At 34.4% G+C, this 5,915-nt stretch overlaps 1 long non-coding RNA gene across 1 annotated transcript; it reads left to right on the forward strand.

The window, feature by feature from the left end:
* Positions 1–1,572: 1,572 nt before the first annotated feature.
* On the forward strand, positions 1,573–2,985 carry LOC118575386. Its single transcript, XR_004943859.1, has 3 exons — positions 1,573–1,591; positions 1,793–1,853; positions 2,970–2,985. It is a non-coding gene; the product is annotated as an uncharacterized LOC118575386 (long non-coding RNA).
* Positions 2,986–5,915: the final 2,930 nt, after the last annotated feature.

Genomic DNA, 5,915 nt, shown 5'->3' on the forward strand with positions numbered 1-5,915 from the left:
TATGAATCTTGTGACCAGTATTAGAATTCTTTACTGATCATGACTGGAAGGTGTGTGAAACACAACCAAGATGCACTGACTTGTCATAATTAATGCTGTCCTCTCTATTTCTAATGGTTACATTATGAATTGGTGCAATCTAGATTTAGGAAGTCATCTTCAAAGACCTGAATCAAAATGGAGGATTTTTCACAAGATAACAAATATTATAGACCACAACTATGCAAGTAAGCAGAGGGCTCCATAAGTACAATAATTCAACAGTATAGAATAGTGTATAGGGCTTCTGTTTTATTAATGTTGCATGTACACAGATTTGTGTGGTGTGAGTGTTTCTGTCTTGTAGCACTTATGTGCCTTGTGAAGCGAGTTAGCTCTGTCTTTAGAAAACATTGGTTCTGAATAACAAAATACTTTCTCACATGTTAAGGAGAAGTACCATTATGGAACAAGTTATGTCAACCATACTTGGTTTTCTCTTAATTGTGTCTATTAACTATAGTAATTGAATACTGAGGTACAAGGAATTGGTGGGTCTCTATGCTGATTTACATTCTTGAATAATGTAAGACTGCTCACTGCATACCTGCTTTAGCATGTTTCTAATTTTAATCATGTGCAATCTTATTTACATGTAGGCACACAGGCATATTGGTCTTTTGTATTAAAATTTCAAGTATAGTACACTAACCCTAACACCAGTAAGAGCACTTAACTTCTGAGACATCTCTCTTTCCCTTTGTTGATTATTTATGATCATCATTGATATTGATAATGTTATCTTCTTTCTCTTTGTAACTGTTTAAATGCACAGTTCCTTTTAGTAAAATTTATTAAAGTATAGGTTAAACTGGAGCAATTCAGGTTTCTGGAAGATTAATACAGAACTGGAGTGAATGCCAAACTCTTTGTAGAAGCTTCAGTAAATAAAAATCTCTGAGTTCATCTTATCTTTTTTTGTTTGTTTGAATGGAAGTTTGCAGGGCATATGGGTTCTTCATATTTAATTCTTGTTGTCCTATAACTGATTGCATAGACTAGGCTAATTTTCACCTCAGAAGCACATATACCTGCTTCTACCTTCTAACTTCTGGGATTAAAGGCCTGAACCAATATACCCAGCTTACAAATTTTGTTTGTAGTCAACAAACGTTCATACAATTTCTCTGATGTATGCTCAGTACTGTTGAAGTGTTTGCTTGTCTCCCTATCTCTGTTAATAGGCACTTTTCTTGCAAGGTTATATTGTGTTCAAAGCATTCAGAAATAATAGAGAAAAATTTGCTCTTCAGTTTCTTTGTAAAGTAACTTGATGATTTTATTGTAACATCTGAGTTACAGAATATGTGTAGCAATCACCAGATTTGTATGACTATATTGTGAAATAAGCACACATTTAGTTTGTCTTATCATGCTTTCAGTTTTATACATGTGGATGGCATATTTATATATGGCATATTTTAGAATACAGTGACATATAACGATGTGCATGTTGACAACACGCAAGAAGAATAGGCTTTATTGGATCCTTCACAAAGGAATCTCTACAAAGAGGTGATGCGGGAGACATACATGAACCTCACTGCTATAGGTAATACTGTACAGTTTTCTTCACCGTTTAAATAAGGAAACAACAGTTTCTTGATTATTGTTGCAATTCAGTAATTCTGATTGAGAATGAGGTAGAATGATGTGAATAAAATAGCCTTAATTCTAAGGATCACTAAAGATAGTAATGTAAATTATTCAGTTCCCTGTAATATTCCATACATTTCCTTGTTTGATATTTTAGGCTACAATTGGGAAGATCTTGAAGTTGAAGAACATTGTCAAAGTTCTCAAAAACATGCAAGGTAATTTTTTAGTGTGCATGCTGATACAAATGTGCTTCTGGATATATTTAACTATCTCTAAGTATTAAAGAAATGAAACGTTGTAAATAGTCACAGCTTAAAACCCATTGATGATCAAAAACACACGTACCTCAATGGCAGGTAAGAGAATTGTGTTTGGAAATGAATATTTTAAAATGGAAGACAAGTAATCAAGGCCTTAACAGGAATCATTTGAATAATAGCTTCATCAGAGCTATGCTGTACAAATGACAATCCATTAAGTTTCATACTATTCAAATTACAAAAGCTATATTCACTGAATGTATAAGAATATGTACACAACCTTTTAATAAGCAAGTAATCCATAGTAAAAGCTTTGTTACTCAAAAAGTTATTCTGTCTTTGCTCATTTTAATTAGATAGGTGGTTAGAGTCAAGCATTAAGGGGAGGTGTGGTAGAGAAATATTAATCCTTATACCACATGTTGATGGGGAAAAGAAAGCCCAGCTGTAAATAACATGTGGAAACCTTCTTGTTATTCTTTCTTTAATAGTTATATCTTATGTCACTTTGGATACCAGCCATATGAACATAAGGATAGGAAAAGAAGTAATGTTCATCTCTCAATCTCAGAACAATTACAAGACATATACTAGTCCCTCGTTAAGTAAACTTGTTGACTGAGATTCAAGTTTACAAACAATTGGTTTTACAGCGTAATTTGGAATAGATCAACAAACACAACACAGACAAGACCTACTAGGGCTGTGTAAATGCTTCTGCTTGTCCTGGTTCACTGTGAAAATGTAGCATTAATCATTATATAGGAACAGTTTCCAATAAAGTAAGTGATGTAAATGTCTGAATTCTACAGGTTCTCTTCAAATGTTTGAAAAAAAATGATGCCATAAATATGAGACTGGTAGTAAAGCTTTTACTATCTCAGGCATGTTGAAATATGTAAATACATATCGTATGCAGGGGAACAACCTGAATGTACACAACATGTAAATATTAATATAACATCATTCTTTATATTTGCAGAAAATTGTAAAATTAATTCACGGAGATAGAAAGACTCAACATTGTAATAAATGTGCCAAAGCTATTCAATGTTTCAATTAACATTGCAGGCATGAAAGAAGTCTTACTACAGAGAAAGCATGTGAACATTATCAGTGTGGTCAAGCCTTACTTCATCACACTCGTCCTCCAAGTAATAAAAGAGCACATACTGGAGAACAACCCTATGAATATAATCAATATGGTAAGGCCTTTGTACATCCCACTCATCTTCAAGTACATAAAAGAACACATACTGGAGAGAAACCCTATGAATATAATCAGTGTGGTAAAACCCTTGCTCATCACTATTCTCTTCAGTTGCATGAAAGAACACATACTGGAGAGAAACCCTATGAATGTAATCACTGTTGTAAAGCCTTTTGTAACGTCTGTCCAAGCATGAAGACACATCCTGGAGAAAACAATTGTAATCAGTGTGGTAAGCTTTTTCGCAGTTATTTCAAGCATGAGAACACATACTGGAGAGAAACTATGAATGTAATCAGTGTTGTACAGCCTTTGCTTGTTCACTCTGGTCTTCAAAGGCATGAAAGAAACACATACTGGAGTGAAACATAAAATTGTAATCAGTGTGGGTAAGCCTTTGCTAGTTAGTAACCTTCAGTTTGCCATGAAAGAACACATACTGGAGGAGAAACCCTGTGAATGTAATCAGTGTTATAAAGCCTTTGCTAGTCACTCTGATCTTCAAAGACATGAATGAACACATCTGGTTGAACCATAGCAATTTGTAATTGGTGTGGTAAGACTTTTGCTTATCACAGGTTCTTCATTTAGGAAAAGAACACATATTGAGAGAAACACTATGAATTTGAACTGTTAGTGTCGTATAGCTTTGTTGCACACCTGGTCTCAGTTGCATGAAAAGAACACATACTGGAGAGAAACCCTATGAATGTAATTAGTGTTGTAAAGCCTTTGCTTGTCACACTGGTCTTTGAAGGCATGAAAGAACACATACTGGAGTGAAACCACACAATTGTAATCAGTGTGGTAATGCCTTTGCTAGTAATAGTAATCTTCAGTTGCATGAAAGAACACATACTGAAGAGAAAACCTATGAATGTAATCAATGTTGTAAGCCTTTGCTTGTCACTCTGATCTTCAAAGACATGAAAGAACACACTCTGGAGTGAAACCATGCAATCGTAATTGGTGTGGTAAAGACTTTGCTTATGACAATGCTCTTCAGTTTTATGAAAGAACACATAATTGAGAGAAACACTATGAATTTGAACTGTGGGGTATAGCCTTTGCACAGCCCAGTCATCTTCAAGTATATAAAAACACATACTGGAGAGAAACCCTATGAATCAATGTGGCAATGCCTAGACAAAACACAGAGCAACACTGTAACTGAAAAATTTAGTGTATAGTTGATCTCTTAAAGTCTTTGAATATGACATTAGACTTTGAGGATGAGAAAAAAAACTCATACCAAAAGAAATCTGAATATATATTATAGTGATATTTTATTTGTACTGAAATGTGATTTTATTTGTATATTAATAAAGTTTCCTTTGGGTCAGAGCAAGACATAGCAGAAGGTGGGTGGTGGTGGTGCACACCTTTAATCCCAGCACATGGAAGGTAGAGCCAGGTGGATCTCTGTGTGTTCAAGGATACAGCCAGCATGGTGACACACAACTTTAATCTCAATACCAACCATATAAGACCTGGAGGTGTGTACAGACAGGCAGTGATGAGGAGGTCATGTGGCTGGGTTTACAACCAATGGAAGGCAGAACAGAATATCTGTATAAAAGACAGGACATAGGAAGTAGCTCTCTTGTGGAGAGGAAAGACAGAGCAACATGGAAAGGTTAGGTTTCAGCTCTCAGCTATTGCTCTGACCTCTTGGCTTTTAACTCTGCAATTGGCTCTATGTTTCTTATTTAACTTTATGGTTACATCTACAATATATGAACTGTTATGATCTTCAGACAACATACTTACATTCAATTTCAAAAAATTATTTTTTCAGAAAAAGTCTAAAATGTGTCAATAATCTGTTCAAGCATGATAACACCTCTTTTTATTTTGTTTACACATTCCAGCTAATATGGACAAAAGGCCTTTAATTTTAAATGATAAGTAACACTTTTACATTTCATACTTCTCTTGAATTACATGAGATAATGAATTCTGGTCTAAAATTTCATAGATGTGTATCATTGACTTTTCTGTTGCTTTGATAATTGATCATATCTTAGTGAACTTAGAAAGGTGTTTAACTTGGCACTTAGTTCCAGACCAATACATGAACCCCATAACAATGGCATGGAAACAAGTATCAAACATGGGAGCTAAAGCAGGTAGCTATGAATTTACATTCTTGTCCTGAAACACAAAGCAAAAAGTGTAAATTGGGAATAGTGTGCAGATGTAAATGCTCAGGCCAACCCTCATGACTGATTTCTTCCTGCAGTGTATCATTTTCGAAATTTTCTCAAATGATATCACAGACTGAAAATGATAGATTATTCAAACTTCAAGACTGCATGCTTGCTTTCTGTTACATGGATCAATTCATGATGGAGACAAACTCTGTAATCATTTAGATGCCTCAAAACCCATGTTACCAGAATGATAATAGAAAAATATTTATGATTGAAAATTAGTTTAAAGATTTGTTTTTATTTTAATTATGGTGTGTGTGTGTGTGTGTGTGTGTGTGTGTGTGTGTGTGTTATTCTGTATGCATGTATGTGCATTCTGGTTCCCAAGAAGGTTAGACCCTCTGAGCTTCTTGTTGCAAGCAAAACTGGAAGTCATCCAAAATCTGATCTTGGTCCAGGAAATGAACTTCTGTTAAAGGCTTGGCCATGTCTTCTCCCTATCAATATTTTAAAGCTTTTTATATCATCTTGATGTCAGGAAGTAGATAGGTACTCATACAAAAGAAAACACTATTTATGTAAACAATTTGGTTAAGACTTTAGACAACACTGTTCTTTTCAGTTTTTACATGAAAAAAATAAAATTATTTTAAG

Source organism: Onychomys torridus, unplaced genomic scaffold (assembly GCF_903995425.1).
Source record: "Onychomys torridus unplaced genomic scaffold, mOncTor1.1, whole genome shotgun sequence".
NCBI classification, from domain to species: domain Eukaryota; kingdom Metazoa; phylum Chordata; class Mammalia; order Rodentia; family Cricetidae; genus Onychomys; species Onychomys torridus.